Source organism: Callithrix jacchus, chromosome 1 (assembly GCF_049354715.1).
Source record: "Callithrix jacchus isolate 240 chromosome 1, calJac240_pri, whole genome shotgun sequence".
NCBI classification, from domain to species: domain Eukaryota; kingdom Metazoa; phylum Chordata; class Mammalia; order Primates; family Cebidae; genus Callithrix; species Callithrix jacchus.
Genome location: NC_133502.1, coordinates 154342992 through 154363690, shown reverse-complemented (window position 1 = coordinate 154363690; position 20699 = coordinate 154342992). Strand labels below are relative to the sequence as shown.

Genomic DNA, 20699 nt, shown 5'->3' with positions numbered 1-20699 from the left:
TGACCAAGCACCTGTCTGTGTCCAAAACTTGGTGAAAAGAAACTAACATTCAGGGTGAGGTCGAAGCAAAGGCAGCACATGAGAGAGAGGCCTGGTGGAAATGCAGTCCCTGGTTCCTGACATCCCTAAAGCCAGCTGTACCCCTGCCCATCCATCCTGCAGTTTGGTGTCAGAGCCAATAAATCTCCTTTCTGTCTAAGCCAGTTAACTTAGTTTCTGTCATGCTCAATCATGCTGAGTAATATAGGGGCCATTCATCTAAATACAGGACAAAACCTAAGACAACACCTCTCCACCTCTTCAGAATTCAGAGTACCAGAGAAATATCCATGAGAAGAAGTCTTAGTGGTAGGGGCCGAGGAAACCGCATTTCTTCTTCTCCTTAGTTAGTCGCTCTACAACCATTACAGAATTTTATTAATGCCCCATAAGCAAACCCAAGATAATTTAGCACTGTCTATATCTTCATAGTCTAGAAGTCACTGAAAATTAGTAATCATTATATAAGAAAATAATTTTATTAGTAAAGGTATCTACAAAGGGTAGAGAGCACAAAAAATATTTTTCAGGCTTTCACATAAAAAAAAAGCTAAGCTAAGACTTGGAAGTTGAGCAGAGTTTGCTTTTTCAAACTCTCTAGTGAAAGCCATGTGTAGTTTGAGTGAGAGTGTTGTGTGTACACGTGTGTGTGTTTTATTGCCAATCCTTTGCAGGCTGGTTCATGGTCCTACTATATCTGAATTTGACTAGTATGCAGTTTTTACCACCTGTGACTCACTGTGCAAGTTCAGCATCTCCCGAACTGTCAATAACCTGCTCAATGACACACATTTACTAATCAAAGTCTTGTATGTTACAACAATACTAAATTGTTATAAAATTTTTTAAATGCTCACCCTCCATTTCTGTATTTATTTTGTCCCAGAGTGATAACTAACAGTTCATGGCCCAGCAGTGTGCTAAGGGAGCAGCAGAGTTCTAGAAGGCAGGCTGGGCCAGACCATCTCAGGCAGTGTGGTGAAGGCTTCAGAGAGTTCAATGAAAAGGAAAATGAAGTTCCCTCTTGGAGTTAAACCATTAAATGAACACATAGTTACAGGTAACTTAACAATGCTGACTGGCTTCTAGATGAGAGTAAGGCTTCACTATGTTGGTAATATTACATTCTTAAGGCAAGAAGTAGAAATCAGAAGAGGATAAAGTCATCAGAGAAAATAAAGAACAATGAGGAGGAGCATCTGCAGTATCTGCCCAGCCCTGGCCCAGGATCTGGCATGTAATAGATGCCTGCCTTTATAGACCCTTCTGAGATTTCAGGCAACATGGAGTATCTGACTTTGAATACTGCTGCTGTGTACCACTGAACTTGCAGCATCCCTGTTGTAGAAATGGCTACATCAGAGCTAAAGCCCACTGAACACAGGAATCTTCTGATCAAGTACCTTTCTTTGTTCCAAGCCCTGACTCTCCAAACTCTTCTTGTCCTGTGGTGCCCCAAGAGCTGGTGTGGGAGACAGACCTCTGCTTAAGTCAGTGAACATGGGTCAGTTGGAATGAGAGAATTGACTTTGCTCCTACACATAAATGAAGAACTGGGAATCCTGGTATAGAAGTTGGTTGTTGTTACATAATAAACTATTGCAAAGCTTGGTGGCCTCAAACAAGATGTACTTATGACTGAATACAAGTCTGTAGGTCAGCTGAGTGTGCTACTGATCTGGGCCAACCTTGGCAGATCTTGAGTGGGCTCACTCATGTTGTCTGTAGTCTCCTGGTAGATCAGCTGAGGGCTGGCTGACTAGAGGTTGGCTGGCTTCTGGCAGCTGGCTGCCTGGTGACTACGGGAGCAGGGGTGACTCATTCTCTATAAAGCTGGTTCCGTTTTGTTCACATGACAGTGGCAAGGATCTGAGAGCAGTGGCATGAGAGGTCCCTTGAGGTATAAGTTTGAATAGAACACCATCTGTCCCACTTGATTCAATTTGCCAAGCAAACCACAGGATAACCCAAATGCAACAAGTAGGGGAATAGCTCCACCCTTGATGCGAGCAGTTACAGTCACATTGCTAAGTGTAGGAACTTGGGGAGCCAAGAATTAGGGCCAATTTTGCAATCCACTTGCCCCATCTGGCCTCCACTTTGGGTATTTCCTCTGGATGAGTTACTGGCCAAGTATTAACTTTCTGAATCCTCCAAATCCAGCCCCTGAACCATAGAAAATTTCCCAAGGTAAATGCCATTCTCCCCAGCTTTGTTAAGCAAGGCCCACATCTGACTAGATGCTTTCACTTTTTTTTTTTTTTAATTGGAGACAGAGTCTCACTCTGACACCCAGGCTGGAGTGTAGTGCTGCCATCTCAGTTCACTGCAACCTCTGCCTCCTGGCTCAAGTGATTCTCATGCCTCAGCCTCCCGAGTAGCTGGAATTACAGGCACATGCCACCATGCCATGCTAATTTTTGTACTTTTAGTGGATACAGGGTTTTGCCATGTTGGCCAGAATGGTCTTGAACTCCTGACCTCAAATGATCCTCCCACCTTGGCCTCCCAAAGCTGGTAATCACACCGGGATTATAGGTGTGAGCCTGACTATATTCTTTCTTTAAAACTCCAACCAGTATCAAGTTGAACATCCTTTTTGGAGGGGTAGGGAGGAGCATTTAAGTTAGCCAAGGAGCTCATGAGACCACTTCATCCTTATATTAGAAAAAAAGCATGCAAGAATATGGGAATGATAGGATTCAAAATTCAATTCATTCATTTAGTTATTCATTCAATAAATGTTGGTTAAATACCTTCTAAATGCATGAGGTACCTAACATGTTTTGGGGCCTATAAGGCAATTTAGACCTCACAGTGCCCTTAAGGGAATATGATCTCATAATAGTCAGTATCAGAGGGTTTGGTGCCCCAGTTGCCCTAGAAACTATGGTTGTTTGTTTACCTATCTCTCCTCCAGCTGCCTATGAGAGCCTCAAAATTGTGGATCTCATTTTATCTACATTTAATGTGTATTAAGCACCCAATTAATGTTTGCCAAAATAAAATTAAATAATTATCTGTACAAAAGAAAACTATAAACATTGACAACAGAATTTACTCTTCACAGATAAAATGGTTTCATTTACCCACTCCCCATTTAACAGGGTTAAAACATGTGGAAATAATACAACTTACCTGTAAAATAGTGACACTACAGCCCGTTTACAAAAAGATTAGTAAGCTTCTAAGTCAATCAAACGGGTATTTTTGTTTCTCCCTACTCTTCTTTAGGAGCATCTCCTCCGTTGGAAGGGAGAAAGAAGACAAACAGCAGCCTGCATGCTTTTGAAGCTGGGTTATCAACAAAGGATCTTCTCAATCAATTCACCACCAGCAACAGAAAGCAGGCAGTTCTCAGAAATGGCTCACAAAGAAGCACAGAGAAAGGCTCTCTGAAGGCGGAAGCAGGAGATGTTTCCCTCCTGAAGATGGAAATTGAGTACAGCAATGAGGCCTGGACCTGCAAGCTTTTCCTTGGAGTCAGAAGTGCCTGGTAGCTCAACGGCCATCTCAGTGCGGGTGATTCAGAGAGGGTCAGAACACTGTCTCCAGGCCACCCAGGGGAGTTTTCATTCCAGGCATAAAAGTCAGATTCCCCAGCTGCCCTCCCCCTGGACTTTCCAGCCTCTGCCAGCACGAGGCCCAACGGGCAGTGTCCCCCAGCAGAGGAACAAGAAGCATTGAGGAGGAGCACCAGCTTGAGCAGCTGCCAGCACCATCTGCACATTCCACAGGCAGAGACAGAAGCGGCCTCAAATCCCATTGAATTTAAAGAAGAGGGATGTTAAAGAGTGAGACTGATGACATCAGCTGGACTTCACGGGGGCCAGGACCTCAGGGGACTCAGTGGATCCACTTAGTTTTCCAGGTCCCAAAATATGATTTTGCCATGCACTCTGAACTTGTAAGAGCTGATATTCCAACTAATCTCATTTTTAAATGATGTTTTTGAAAAACAGATTATTTTTTAAAGAGTTTTAGATTCTCAGCAAAATTGAGCAGAACAAAATAACTCTATGTTTAAATTTATAATTGGGTCAATAAACATGCCTTCAGCTTCTATAGGCCATGAGCTGGATCGAAGTATAGCAAATAAGACTGCATTATCCCAAAACCGAATTGCTCAAAGTGGATGAGAGAGAAAAATAAGCATAAGAGTTTTCCAAGTGAATAAAGGGTTTAGGGGACATTTTGTTCTAGGAAAAAATGATGTCCTATGATCTCTCCTTGTCCAAACCCAAGGCCAATGAGACTTAGAAAATCCCTGTAGCCACCTTCTCTGAATCCAGGATGTCTTCCTTGTTCCTCTCTAATGTCTTGCTCTAATGCTTCATTTTCTTCCCATTGCTCCTGTTTTCACTGTGAATTCAACTTCTCTTGGCAGCCCCTTCAGGCAACCCATTGGGTGATCTCCAAACCTGGACTTCAGTTCCTGCCCCAGATGCTGCCTCTCTTATCACATCCACATGTGGGTGGGCTATTTCCCAGGGTACTATGTCTGAGCCCAGAGCTCCATGACCTCTCTGGCTGGGTAGGGAATGGGGAGATTTGACCACTGCAGGCAGTGGAAGCAGATATACAATGGCAAAAATCCCCTCTATGAGAGTTCTCTGCCTCACTCGGATCCCAGTGTCTTCAAATCAGGGAGAAATAGGTGTCTGGATGACATTAACTCCACGCCCAGAGAATTCTAAGAGTGACTTCTTCAGAATTTAATGAATTCTAAGAGGATTTTCTACCCACAAACTGTGTTGCCCAACTAGAAAGGTGACTAAAGAGTGAATCCTTATCACACCTGAGAACACATACTGATCTTCTTAATTCAATGTGAACATATTTAATGTTCATTTAGTGATATATCTATGGGCCATCCCTCCAACTCTTTTCTTAGGAAGATAGTCAAGCTCAGCCATTCTAGACTGATTATACCACTGCCCCTCTCAGAAGGGAAATGCCTTGCAAATGTTGAGAACCTCCTACTGTCAAGCCCTATGTCTTGCTCCAACCCCTCCAACACAACTAAAATGAGGTATTTCACTACCACTTTCCATAGGTTCCTCCCCATTCCCTCTCCTAGAGAGAAATATTTCTCTGAGGCCACCTGGGCCTCCGCCCACTCTTACACCCATCTGTAAACAGAACCTGAATTATTCCATAAAAAAGAGTTTCCTCTCTTCATCTGAATTGTGATCTCTAAGAGGGCAGATGCCATGTCTTACGTCATTGTTTGTGTGTGCACTAAGTAAAGTGGAGCAAGTTACTCTTCCTGTAAAACCAGGAGAAATAACCCAATGGAGGTCAGAGGGTCACTAGGAGCATTACATGAAAGGATGTATGAAAAATCCCCAGAATGGAACATAATAAGTGCTCAAAACTTATTTGATGTTATTATGTACTGTTAATATTTTAATTAACTATCTCTGGGTCTTAGCTCTTTCATTAGTTAAATAGTAATAAAGTAGGTACTTTATTGACTTACAGTAAGTAAATGAGACAATGCTCTTAAGAACCTAGCATGCTGCCTGGCACATATTAGTCTCTTTATAAGTGGAAGCAATTAATACTAATGTACTAGAAACTTGCCTCCCCTTCTTCCCTATACCCACCCATGGAGAGGGGTACTTGACTTTGTCCCTCTGAATTTAAGTACCACTCGGAGACCTAAGGTACATGAGGCTGAGGATACTCCTTTCCCCTGGGGTTCCTAGAAACTCTCAGAGGTGCCCTGCCTAGTGCTACCATAGAGGGCTGTGATGGGGCTCACACAGAGGCATCAGCAACCTGCCCCAGGAAAGCTGTACATTTGAGGAAGGGGACATACACCCCAAACAGGAAACAAATGCCTACCACTGGTAAGGACTGCAGAGGGATGCCACAGCCCACTCCCCTGGGCTTTATGAATCTTTAAGCCAGGGCAAGGAGAACACTGCTTGAGAGCCTACTGAAAATCATTCATTCATTTGCTTATCTAACCATCCATTCAGCCACCCATCTGTTCATGTATAGCATAGGGGCTCTGGAGGCAGCCTTTCTGAATTGAACCCTGACTCAATCATGTCCTACGTGCGTGACTTGAACAAAGCACTTAATACCTTGAGCCTCAGATTTCCCCTTTTATAGAATGGGAAATGATAACAATAAATGCCCCACAGGCTTACTTCATGGAAAAAAACAATCCCTGAGTGCAGCACCCAGTACAGCATAAACATCATTACATGCTACTTGCTATTATGATGAAGATGATGATGGTGATGATGATGTAGGAAGCCTGCACAAAGGTGGGGGATAGAGCTGCATAAACCAAACTGCAGATGGGGTGCATGCAGGCAATGCCATCAAAGCCAGTCCAGAATAATTGGGGCTGGGACTGCTGCTTCTGTTACTAGGCTGTTCTAAGATCTGTCGTGTTTTCAAAGGGAAGAAGATATGCTGCCACTTCCCTTGAAGTTCCAGTTTACACGGGTCAGCTGCATACCTGCAATTAAACCTTGAAGGAATTTTGGGAGGCCCTCTTTTTCAGCAGCTACTTTTTTTAACCATCCTTTTCCAGGTTTGTTCCCACAGTCACCTGTCAATGTGTCACTTCCCTTCAACCTGCCCTCAAATGCATTTGCTAAAAAACAATTTCCAGACTCTCCTTGTTACCAACAGAGATGCTGAGAATGAGAGAGGAGAGCTGGAAAAGCTACAGATTCTCTTTGATGAGTCAAAGATTCTAGCATTTTCCTTTCTTGATGCTCTGCCTTTGACTGACATTGGGGCCTGTTTATAAATCTCTAACATGAGCCGGTGATCATTTCCCAAAAGCTAAAACTGCAGACCAGAATCAAGCTTAGAATTGATTACAGTGGATTTGTTTTGGTTGCTCATTTCTCCAGAGCCTCAGCAAGCAATCTCTCAAGGCTTGCTGGTGGGAGGAATGGATGGCCTGAAAGGAAGAGGGGTGAGGGGATGAGAGCTCCCCAGGCTCTCACACTGCCCCCACTTTCCCACCTGGGTGATATCTTTTCTCTACTACTTTTTGAAGCTACCAATTCAGTCTCTCCACCACCCTCTGCCTAGGTCAAGCACTGCTTCTGCTTATGCCAAGTCACATTCAAATTGATAAAATCAAGGAAGCATGGCGGCAAGAAAGATAGCCCTAAAATCCTGTTCGGTGAGTTTCAATAATTCTATTTTTCAAAATTACCAGAACATCAAGACATGGTGCACATAGAAAAAAAATACAGAATAGCACCTTGTCTATATTAATGATCTACACGTTCGTGTATACATGCAAACAGGGGATGACCCCCTTGTGTCACACTTGAAGCCTCTGACAACATCAGATGCTAAATTATTAAAGTTACAAAAATGTAAGATGGTCATAGCCCCTCACAATGCCCAATAACAAGTAGCTGTATCTCTAATAAGATGCATCCTCAGGCCACAAGCCTGGAGCCTGCTGAGCCACTCCACAGCTCATCTTGTTCACCAAGACCTTTGCAGCTTGAAGGTGACAGAGTCCATACCTGCAAGGGCAGGGTCCTCTCAGCAGCCACCATGGCCCCTTCAGTCAGCTAATCCCAGATATGACCTCTTTTCACAGACTAGAAACTGCATGGATCTCTCCACTTGGTCACACCCTGGGGATGGAGCCTGATACATGAACATGCTCAGAGATATGCCAGCCAGACAAATTAACTAACAGGCCTGAGGCACAGAGGCCAGGGCCACCTGTGCAGGCAACCTGTGATTAGGTAGGCTCCTGGCATATCAGCAGAGGGACCACAGTCCAAGGGACAGTGTCACACTTGTCAGGCCCAAATCTGCCCTGTCGGCCTGCAGCCTGGACAACCTCTGCTCCCACCAGCTTAAACAGAGCTGAAGGAATTGTAGGCACCTTTGCCACTGCTGAGAATAATTGAGCAATAGCCTCCCAGCAGGCTGAATCACGATGTGTTCCTTGGGAAATTATATACTTTTAACCTCTAAAACAATATAATTTAAAGGTGAATGTATTTTTCCTCAATAGTTACAGAGCCTCTTATTTCCTCTAAAGAGCGGAGGTGGGAGGTTATTTTCCTGCCCCTACATATATATTTAAAGAGATACCTACAATGGATTCACCTCCAAATGTAAGTTTTGGTAGAGGGGTATTTAAAATACCTTTAAATAATAATTCTGTATAGGATTTCATTTCCAATTAACCCAGTTTTGCAACCAAAGTATCCGTGCCCACCTCAACCCCCTACAGAGTCTCTATTTACGACAACAGAGTCTTCCCAAACACCAAGACTGGAAGAGTTATATTCATGGTGAAGAATGAAGATGATCTTGTCACTACCCTTCATTCCTCATATTCCTTCATTCAATAATTCCATCACCGAGAGTCAGTCAACCATCCAATCTGGACTCTTTCTCATTGAAGTGGTTCTTGTGTTCATTCCTATTCAGTTCCAAAATCCTATACATGGTAAGACTCTTCCACCCTCATGTGGGGATCACTGTGCCAGTTCCAATTAAGCCCCCTGGGTTCCAGCTGCTCCTCCACACAGTGCAATCCTGCACACAGCTACCAGCAGCATCCTCTTTCATGCTACTCTTTGCTAGGTCACTCCTCTGCTCAAAAACCTTCAATGCCTTTTATCCTTTCATGGTATTCAAAGCCAGCATTCTCTGGCCATCCCACAAGCAAGACCAACCCTGCCTGTCCTGCTGTATTCTTGATATTTTTCAGTATGTACTCACTATTCCAGCCACACCAACTTTTGGACCCACATCAAATTCATTCATATTCAAGACTTCCGTATCTTTGCTTATCCTGTTTCATCATTTGGAATTCCCTGTAATCTTCTTACTTCCTAACTCAATTCTAGGCATCCTCTAAAGTTCACCTCCTCCATGAAGACTTTCTTGATTGCCCCATGCCCTTCTATTCTCCCACAAGTGCATATGAGCTATGTCAATCAACATGTGCCTCATTATGGACTGTTTGTGACCAAGTCACTATTTCTGGTTTTTTCAATGTCCTATTTTTTTCAAAATTGCAAGAATTTGGATGTTAAGTCATCTGTATCATTCTTTAGCCAAAGTCTAGAACCGATTAGCAAATAGGCAGCTTATGCAGACTTGGAAAGAAATGAAAAGATGCTGTGATGCCAACCTGAGCTCATCAAGGACAAGTCACACCAGAGTAGCTTAATTCCTTTCTGTGCAGGGATTTTAGAAAGGTATAATAGGAAAATGGAATAAACGCAATGCTCTGCATTTCATCAAAGTATTTAACAAAGCCTCTCCTTGCCAAAAATTTAAGAGCAAAAATACATTTGACGAACTTTCTAGATAATCAAATGACCACACCTGAAGGATGTCAATCATTGCACTGTTGTCAACCAGCTAGGAAAGCTCTAGTGATATGCTCACAAGTCCATTTCAAGAATACTTTTGTCAATGGCAGAATGGTATTATTTATGGCACTCTGGGGAAAATATACAACTTGGAGGGAAAATGATAATATTGAATGACCAAACAAAGTTACAACATTTTCTGAACTGGCTGGTAAAAGAGACAAAGCTGTCAATATGGCATTCAATAGAGACAAATTTAAAGTTTCACCCAAGTCCATTCATCCAACATGACAAGTATGGAGTTCCTGTTGCTGAAGGTTTTCTGATAGAAGTTATTTTTTCATTTTTATGATATACAAAATATCCAGGATCCAAAAGACGGCTGAGCTATATGATGTCAAAAAGTCTTCCCAACTTTGAGTTCACAGTGATTTAGGATTCTACATAGCTCTGTCTCTATCGCATACCCAAACTAGATTGTAAATCTACTGTCATGAACACCATGGTCTAGGGAAAAGAACATGGAATTTGGTGTCAGATAGACCTGAGTTCAAATAATATTTTTTCTTTTACTAGGTGGATAATTTCTGTTTCTTTATCTACAAATTAGAAATTGTGCAAGGTATGACAGTTGACTTAGATAACACTCCAAACATATGACCTAGCCTAATGTCTGTCTCATAATGTGTATTGAATAAATGTTAATTATAAATCATTCTCTATATCCTATCCAGCTGACAGAGTATTAGGAATAAATCAGGATTTTAGTAAGAAATCATTTAGTTCTTTAATTTTGAGGAATATCTTAGAGAGGTTACCTGCTCATTAGAAAAGTTTCAAAGATGGAGGAAGAATAAAACCAGGTATTCTAGGCAGAGAAATGGCAGGAGGAAAGGCATATTAGTGTGAATATAGAGGACATGGAATATGCAGAGAATGGGAATAACTCAAACCCAATAGGGCTGGAGGCTGGAGAGGTTGGGTTGGGAGAATGGCTCAGATGGTACAGAACTTGAAGCACCACTGAGCCAAACTGTAAGCCATGGGTGTCTTCTGATACTCACACAATAACTCACCTTTATAACCTCTTTTTGGCACATTTTAAGAACATTAAATTATTATTAGAATCAAGACATTTTCTCTTTGAGAGCAATGGCATGACAAAAACAATTCACAAGAGATGTCTCTTCTAGCAGCAACCAAATTACTTCATTCTCATTTTTCTAGTTTGCTTTCAAAAGCCAGAGCTTACTGATTTGAACCAGGTGCCCTATTGTATCCATGCAGCCTCTCTTGCCAGCAGAGAGTTTGAAGGCCTGTTTCACCAGTTCTATTCTTCTTTTTCCGACACTAACATATTTGACAGGAATATGAGTAGGTGGAAAACACAGTGTTTTCAATTGAAGTTCACTAGCAAGTCTCCAGTAGAGTTATTTTAGAGATTAAAGAAAGGATCATTTGGACACATGAATTTGAATACGATTTATAGATTACTCTCAGAGACACAGAGTTGCTTATCTCTCAGACAGCTGTGAGAATAGACAGTTAGAAGTCACACAGGAGGTACGTAGTCCTTAGAATGGCGGAAAATATATATTAATCTTAAAGTGGCTGATGCAGCAATTAATATTTCAACCTTCCTTGTGCAAGGAAGAAAAGAGTAAGATTACAGGGAAGTCGGATTCCCATGAATATGTGATTTCAGACTTGCAGGGGAAAAATGCCTAATTATGTATTACAAACCTAAACCCTCTCAGGCACTAATGGGCTATTTTAAAACGTTTTTTAAAAATTGTGGAGACTAAAAAAAATTTTTTATCAAGGTTTCAGTGGCACATTTCTAGTACATTCCTAAATAAGGTTATGGAAAAGAACAGTATATAGTCAAGCTCCTGTGCGAATGAATTTTCATTTTCATTTTTTTAAAAAATTTATCAATGAGTATTCATTAACCATGCTCTGAGGGCTAGCAAGGCACATCCTTTTACCCTCTAAACCCCACTCTCTTCCCAGAACACATACACTCTTACACAAATACACAAGCAAAAAGATATATGGGTCAGTCCTGAAGGGTTTTATCATCAGTTTAGGGATAGAAAACAAACAGAAAAAAGCTATGAAAATGTCCTGTGCATTCACCTCTCTGACCCTAACTTGAGGTGTTTCTGCAGTTCCAAAAAGACTCTAGGTGAGCTAAAGAAGTCAAAAGAAGTTTCAGAGAGAAAGTGCAAAGGCATCTGGGCCTTTGAGGTAGAAGGCAAAGGAGGCCGGGTCTACAATAAAATGAAGAATTTGTATGTTTGGCCAAAGGGAAGAAGTCACTTAAATGAAACAGGAACGTTCTCAAGTTCATCAGGCACTCCATCAACCCTATACACACTTTCTCAAAAATTATATTCCGCCTTGCATTTCTAACTGATAGACCCAGCACATGCATCACCTCCCCATATACTGAGGTCATGTTGATATATTGATATGAGACAAAAAGGATTTCATGAAACCAAATATAAAGGAAGCCAGCTGTCACAAGAAATATTGAAGAAATCCTGTAAAATATAAAGCAGCTAGAATAAGTTCAGTGAAGAATACAAGTTGGGAAAACCATAGCTTAAAAATAAACAATCGAAGCAGTCCTTACCAAGTGTATGACAGAGCATGAATGTGCAGAGGACTCATTATCAGGATAATAAACTACAGAATTACAATAGGAATGTGAGTCTTCATCAGACCTTTGCTGTGTCCTCAGGCTTACAGAGTTTATGAGAATGGCAGCAGCATTTTATGCCCTCAGGATAAAGTATGATAACTTCTCTCTAGGAATATTAGAAATGTGACTGGGAAGGGAGTTAGTATTGGAGATAGGGCCTGAAAGAGTTTGAAGAGATGACTATACCTTTTCATGTTAGACCAGATGGATGGGCGATAGGAGAAGTTAGCTCCATATAGGAGTAAAATAAACTGTAGTTTTCTAACCCCAGAGTAAATTTCTATTACATTGGAGATTGTGAGAAGTTTGCTAATCTACATGCCTCTTCTATTTTTTTTGAGGCAGAGTTTCGCTCTTGTTACCCAGGCTGGAGTGCAATGGCGCGATCTCAGCTCACCGCAACCTCTGCCTCCTGGGTTCAGGCAATTCTCCTGCCTCAGCCTCCCGAGTAGCTGGGATTACAGGCACACGCCACCATGCCCAGCTAATTTATTTTTTTTATTTATTTATTTATTTATTTATTTATTTATCGTATTTTTAGTAGAGATGGGTTTTCACCATGTTAACCAGGATGGTCTCGATCTCTTGACCTCGTGATCCACCCGCCTCGGCCTCCCAAAGTGCTGGGATTACAGGCTTGAGCCACCGCGCCTGGCCTACATGCCTCTTCTTTGTTATGGATCCTACCTGAAAATCTGTCCGTCCATTCACCTTTTTAGAGCCCTAAGTAAGACTTTTCAATTAAAAGAGAAACCTATTGAGAAAACAGACTTCTAAAAATGGCAGAGAAAATCCCATGTACATTACCTATATGAATCAAACCATTCCTTCATTTATAATCAGGATCACAAGACATTTGAGGAAATCAATTTACATTAAAAAAAGATGAACCCAATATGACATCAGAAGAAATAGAAATGATTCAGAAAAGTGAAAATAATTTTTAGATGTTTTCAGATGTTACTTGAGAGATATTTGAGTGGGTGTTGAACACATATCAAAAAAATGAATAGATTATAAAAGCTTCTATGAAATAAGAGTACATGAACAAATGTTGGGAAATTAAAAATATGGTTACTAAACTTTAAAAAATTCAACGTATGGAATAGACAATTATAACAAATAAGGGTGAAGACTGGATTGAGAAAATTTTTCATGAAAAAGAGCAAAAATGAAAAGAGATAGAAAATATGAGCTTGTGGAAGATAGAGCAAGGAAGGCAACATATCTGAGTCCTAAAGCAGAAAATTAGCAACAATAGAGAGTAAAAAATAATCAAAGAAATAAAGGTGGGTGGGAATCCTGGGGGTATAGAAAGAGATAATTCTTAAGAATGAAAAGACCAGCTAGACACAGTGGCTCACCCCTGCAATTCCAAAACTTTCAGAGTCTGAATGAGAGGATTGCTTGAGGCCAGGAGTTTGAGACCAGCCTAAGCAACATAGCAAAACCCTGTCTCTGAATTTTTTTTTAAACTTAGCCTGACGTGGTAGCATATGCCTGTTGTCCCAATTGCTGGACAGGCTGAGGTGGAAGGATCCCATGAGCCCAGGAGTTCAAGGTTGCAGTGAGCTATGATCACACCACTGCACTCCAGTCTGGGAAACAGAAAAAGACCCTGTCTCTAAAACACATACATAATAATAATGAAAAGACCTACCAAGTTAATGTGTGAACAGAAACAACACACATCTGAAGAAATCCTGGTAAAATTTCAAAAATCCTAAAAATTATCATAAAGAAGGTAGGTTCTTACAAGTAACAAGATCAGAATGATAGTACACTTCTCAACAGCAATAAGTGAGCAATTCCTTCAACGTTCTGAGGAAGATGTTTGAAATTAGAAATACGCATCCAGTCAAACTGTCAATCAAAAGTGAAGTAAAACTAAAGACAGTTTTAGATATTCAAAGATTTTTAAATGTAACTCCGTTATATTTCATAGTTTAGTTCTTATAAAGGGCTTCAGTAAAACAAAATTTGAATATGACAAGAAAAATGAGATGAGATAAACATTTGAAAAAAAATAACATCTGAGCATGACCCAGAAGAAAGCAAGCTCCAAAGAAATGAAGAAAGCAAACTCTGGCTTCTGTGGCTTAGGAGCTCCTGAGTGATTTGGGACTACATTCCCTTCCCTTTGGATCCAATCTCTTCAGTGGGGTGAGTTCTGTAAATACTGTTTTTCCTTGGTTAATAATTGCAATCAACTCATGGATAAATACCAAAAACAATTGTAGTAACAAAAGAATGAAAATCTTTCAAAACTTGACAACATAAAAATCAGTGCAACAAAATTCTAGAACAAAAGGGAAATGCAGAAATAAATGTAAGTGTGCTACATAGTGAGAATTCCATAGATAATGTCTAAATATAAGTCATCAAACAGAGAATGGGGAATTTGTAAAGGTATAAAGCTAACCATTAGAATATCAATAAAATCTCAAGAGATAAATTATAAATTCTATGATTTACTATTTTAATTGTAGACATCAAAAATGTAAAAGCAGAAACTTGAATTGCATAGGGATAAAATTGGGGTACAGGGGGGAAAAGATAATATAAATGTTTATTTTCATTTTAGACTCATGAGTAGTTTAAATAATTATTTGTTTGACATAGGCAGGTTCTACTTTTGTTTTTAAATTAATTCAAAAAATTATAAAGAAAAAAATAAGTTATATTCTCCTAGCTTATCAGTGAGTGGCACCCCCAATATGAGCTGGGTCCTTTTAGGTATTAGGAATTTAATATAGCAGCTAAAGCCAAGAACTGGTGTCTGGGATTTGAAGGTCAAAAAGTTTAGACATACATAAAATCCACAACAGCGCCAGATCAAGACTGAAAAGACATGTAATTGACTAACAATCATATAAAAATCATTCGTATATTTGTGCATTCATTCACTCTCTCATTCACTCATTTATTCTCTCTGACTCATTTTCCTACTTATAAATCATTCATTCTTTCATTTATTCACTTATTCAATGGCTTATCAGAAAACATAAGGCAGGCTTTCCGCCTTCAACAATTTTAAAAATCTAGCTGGAGGGAAGGCAATAACCTAATACGTTACTCTCAGAAAGCACAGAATCATGCTAAAAGATGGGCATGGGTGAAAGTTTCATGAATGGGATAACAAATGTACTGGGCTTTCAAGAATGAATAAGCTCTGACTCGGAGGAAGGAATGTGTTTGTTTCATTTTACATCTTCATACTTTTATTTTTTAAGTTTTATGCTACCCCTTGAGATATTGAGGATAAGAATGGTGAGTAGCTTTCTATAAACCAGAGTTCAGAATCCATAGATCTACTATCTCACACCCATCAGAATGGCTATTATTAAAAAGTCAAAAAATAACAGATGCTGTGAGACTGTAGAAAAAAAAGGATGCTTTTACATGGTGGGAGTATAACTTAGTTCAACCATTGTGGAAGACAGTTTAGCAATTCCTCAGAGACCTAGAGGCAGAAATATCATTTGATCCAGCAATCCCGATATTAAGTACATACCCAAAGGAATAAAAATCATTTTATTATAAAGATACATGCATGCATATGTTCACTGAAGCACTATTCACAATAGCAAAGACACGGAATCAACATAAATGCCCATCAATGATAGACTAGATAAAAAAAATATGGTACATATACACCATGGAATACTATGCAGACATCAAGAGGAATGTGGTCATGTCTTTGCAGGGACATGAATGGAGCTGGAAGCCATTATCCTCAGCAAACTAATGCAAGAACAGAAAACCAAATACCCCATGTTCTCACTTACAGGTGGATGATGAGAACACATGGACACTTGAGGGGGAACAACACACTGGGGCCTGTAAGAGGGTTCAGGGTGGGAGGAGAGAGAGGGCATCAGGAAGAATAGCTAACGAATGCTGGTCTTAACACCGAGGTGATGGGACGATTTGTGCAGCAAACCACCATAGTGCACTTTTACCTATGTAACAAACATGCACATCTTGCACATGTACCCCTGAACTTAAAATAAAAGTTGGAAATCAAAAAAAAAATCCATAAATCCACAATAGATTAGGCAATTAGTCCACAGAAGAAAACAAGACCTTCTTCAACCACAGAGAAAGTTCCATCAACCCTTGGGGTACCTGTTTAAGCTGGGTCCAAGTCCTCCAAAGGGGATAAGTTACCCTGAGTAAGATAACTGACCACCCCAATTTTCCCAAGGCTGTCCTGGTTTTAGCACTGAAAGTCTTGTGTTTCTAGCACCCTGTCACTCTCAAGCAAACTAGGACAGCTGGTCACTCCAGAGTCAGCACTCAGTCTCCAACCCTGTAAGACATACTTCATTCACACCATGAGTTTACTGTGAGTCACGATACTGGTATCCCCACTTTCCTGATGACAAAATTGAGGTACCAAGAGGTCCACTGATTGCTAAAGGCCACATACACAAAGACAGTGGTAGAGCCAGGATTCAATCCCAGGTCGGTCTGCTTTCATCTAGAACTCTCTCTCTCCAACAACCTCACTCCATGCCCTGTGTTTCTTCACATAGACAGACATGAGAACAGAGGTCGTGCATACTAAGGAATTCCAGTTCTCCATGTGCAGAAGTGGAAGAAGAAGGAGCAGGAGACCTTGAGCTCATTGGCACCCTGCTCCAACCCAGTGAACCAGGCAGCACAGTTATAAGGATAAGGCAATATCTACATTTAGCATTCAAGATCCACAGAACTGCTTGCCGGGTCTGATGAAATGCCATTTAATTAGACAGGATCTCACTAATTTTTCTGTAAATTAAGACAACATTGTTCCTTATTTTCTACAGCATACATACTTTGTTATTCCTGGATAATCATTATAGTAATAATAATAATACACGTAGCACTGTAGGATTTTAACAAAAACTTTGCAATACCTTGTCAAGGAAGTTGAAGATTATGTATCTAACCAGTACAAAGAGGAAACTTCTGAGGCCTCTTCCAACCCCAAAAGATGACAGGTATCAGACTCAGAAGAAATGTACCCATATTGCTGGCTAAAAACTTCGCATATGTGGACCCTACTAGGGATGTCTTTTAAGTATAGATTATATAAAGGAGAGAGAGAAGAGATCTGGGAGAAAATGAGATAAGAGGGAAAGAAGAGGATGATAGAAATAATGAAAGAGGCAGATAAAGGAAGGAATGAAAGAAAAAGAAGAGCTAGACCTGCATGTTGAGAAACTAGAACAGATAAATGAAAAAATGTACTACAGAAAGTCATGGAGTGTTCAATTAATTAGTTACTGTCCATTTCCTTGAGAGCCCTCTAACAAATCTGTCCTTGTCAGTGACAGGAAATCTTTTTGAATTCTTTGTAAAAGGATATTAATGGCCGCTGCAAGCTTCAGCACCCCTCCACTGTGATGCTGTGATGCAGTGAGGTTGTAGGAGTTCCTCTAGGTCGTACCGGGAGCCAGCCTTGGTGCAGGAGGGACTCCTCTCATGTGCACACACAGAGTACTCCTCCAGCCCACAGACTGTCAACGCTCTATCCTTGACTGGTACATGGGAGGCTGACATTTAATACCCTGAGGACATAGATGTTTGAAAGCTGGTTATTGTAACAAAGGAAGCCATCCAAACTCTGCAAGACCAAATGGATCAGATAAAGCTGACACAGAGATAAATCTGTTTTACATCCATTCTTGCACAAGTTTTGCTAATCTATGTAGTTATAGCTTTCCCACTGAAGGGGAAAAAAATAGCCCACCACATGTCGGCAAGTCCACATCGCATTCCTATTTTTAATCTCCAAGGTATAGCATTCTGGGCAAAGACGATTTTTATGCTGACTTTTCTATGAACTCCGCTCATGTAGAATGACACAGGAAGAAAATAAAAAAGGAGGATGAGAGGGAGTGGGGAGGGGAAAAGAGAGAGAGAGAAAAGGGGAGAAAATTTCTTCTTGAATGGCTGTGTAAAAGCAGATTTTGTTTTAAATGAATGAATTCTGCTCCATCAATGACACAGGATCGCTTCTCTCCCAGGCAGTCAGACATCTACTCTTCATTAGCCAGTATTTATGCTGCCAGATTGGACTTTCATATGGGAGCCTGAAGCAGGAATGGTACAGATGGCAGGAAAGCTCTCATGAGATTGATAACGATGAAGAAAGATGCCACATTAAGTCAGAAGGTGCCACTGTTAACATCCCAGCTTGGAGGAGAATATTTCTAGCTAGCACTCCCCTCTAAGGTCTGTTTCTCTTCCAGCTTCAACTAAAATTCATCCCCTCCCCAAAAGCTCTCTACCCCACTCACTCTCTTTCTGGCAAGTAAGGGATACTTTGGCTTTCCTCTCCTTTGTGTTTCAACTCTTTTTGGCTCAGGTACTTAACCTTTGCTTTCCAAAGGTGGCTGAGATCCTGGCTGTGGAGAGGAGCTAGAGGGAGCAAGGAGGAAGGGAGAAGGCATTTTAGTCCATGTTTGCTCTTACAAAGGAACTACTATATAAGAAGTTCCAAGCAGGAAACCTGAATGGTATTTATTGTTTTGATTCAGGCCCTCATTGCATCTGCTGCCTTTCAAAGACAGACACTCTGTTCATAAAACCAGAGCCCTGCCTCAAAACCCTCCAGAAAGGGCAATCTCCAGGGTGTAGGACTGACAGAAAGTCAACACCACTGGAGGATCTGCCATGTGCAGCATTTGCTGCGAGGGTGGAGGAGCAGAGCCTCCTAACTTCCGACTTGCAAAGGAGGGATGGAGACTCATTTATACCTTCAGTTCCTGGCTAACTAGTTGGTTCCTCATTCAAGGAAAACACAGATCCTCATCTGTGAAGTCTGAATTTTTCCACTGCAGAATGAAAGAATCCACTATGTTTCAGCGAAAAAAAATAAAAAGAAAGAAAGAAGGAAAAAAGGAGCAACATCTTGTTCTGATTTTTAATCTCCATAGTCCTCATTACTGATTTTATCTGGCCTGTGACAAAGACTCTGTCTTGTGACCGAACTTGAATCAGGCTCCTGAGTCCTTTCGGACTAGGGCAACACTGGGCTTCCCTCTCCCTCCTTTGGAATCCAGTTTGAGAAAGAATCCTGCCAAGTCAGTGACTGAAAATTTTCACCCTCTATTTCTGATCACCCTCTACATCTTATCACCGAGTCTGCCTTCAGCAACAATTTTACAGAGTTGGTCTAACAAGAATCCCCCTAACTCCTCATGTTTTCCTTTTAGCAATATTCCATCTACCAACCCCCATCTGCTCCTTGGTTATAAATCCCCACTCATCTTTGTTGGAGTCGGAGTCCAGCCCAATCTCTCTACCCTACTGCAAGACCTGTTCCAGTGGGCCCCACACCTGTCACCATAGCCCCAGTTGAATAAAGTCTGCCTTACCATCTTGAACAAGTGCTATGAAGAATTTTTTCTTTCACACCACAAATAGATCTTTGGCATGAACGCAGGGAATGAGTTTTTGGGTTTCTCCTGACATCCCAGCCTCCCTGGATGACAACCTGACACCAGGCCAGGAAGGAGAGCAGGTGAAAAGCTCTTTAGCCTCGTTGCAATCGGATAGGGAGAGCATTTCCCTTGTTCAGACAGAGTCACCCAGAAACCAAACCAACGGACAAAACGTGATATAATGAGACTTGCAAACTTAGCAAGTTTGGAAAATTTGGCTGCTTTCACCCAACCTGAGTGATATATTATCAGAGTCCATCCTAGAAAATGTTGGCTGGAAAACAAAGAAGGCCACATCAAGGGCCCCTATACAGCAATCACAAATTCATGTCAGTGTGTAAGCATTTAATTAGCTTCCCAGGTTTACAGGAGCTCCGGTCAATTTAAGACACTCCAGGTAGCTCCTCCTGGACCATGCTGGCCCTCTTGGAAGCCTGGACATAGAATGCCTACCACCAGGGAAGGTATTTGAAGAGTCTTAATTGAGGGAAATTCCTATTTTTATGTCTATATGATGTACCATCAGCATTTCCTCCCCAACAAAAATACACAGAGGGGCAACTAGTCCAAATAACTGGTTTAAATCTATAAATTACAGCACTGCTTCAAGGAACTTTTAAGGTCGTTTTGTGTCTACGGAAAAGTTAGATGGCATCATAAAATTTTTAGAGCTAATGTAATCTTTATACAGTGGATTCATCTCTGCTGATGAGATGTGTTTGAGGCACTACCTCTCTCTCCCTTTCTTTTGACTGTCCTTGAGTCCTGAAAAATAATTACTGCTCCAGTAATACTCATGCCATGACCACACAAAAACATCTTCCACCCTTTGGAATGCAAGCGCTCAGATCCCAGGTCCCCATTTTACATTTTTCTACCAAGAGAAGGGATGGCTAAACGTGGTTAATTTTCTGAGTTGGTTGCATTTCAGCTGTAGAGTCTAATCCTCTCTTACATCTCCTGTATGTATTTCTTCTCAGCACTTCGGTCTTTAGTGACCTTCTCATACCATTTCATTAAATGCCCTCCGCCTAGGTAAATTACAGTACTTTGAAGCCTTGGAGTTTAGCATATAAAAAAGCAAGCGCCTCTATATACTGCCCTGGGATAAGGTGTGATGAAAATCCCATGCAAGCTGAACTGTACTTCCTAATCAAATGGGTGTAACAGATGGCTGTTGGAGCGAAC

General features: G+C 40.9%; 1 long non-coding RNA gene across 1 annotated transcript; it reads left to right on the top strand.

The window, feature by feature from the left end:
* The first annotated feature begins 6337 nt into the window (after positions 1 to 6337).
* On the top strand, positions 6338 to 19844 carry LOC118143683 (uncharacterized). The gene is made up of 4 exons (XR_004728008.3): positions 6338 to 6592; positions 7105 to 7198; positions 18093 to 18300; positions 19284 to 19844. It is a non-coding gene; the product is annotated as an uncharacterized LOC118143683 (long non-coding RNA).
* The last annotated feature ends 855 nt before the right edge of the window (positions 19845 to 20699 follow it).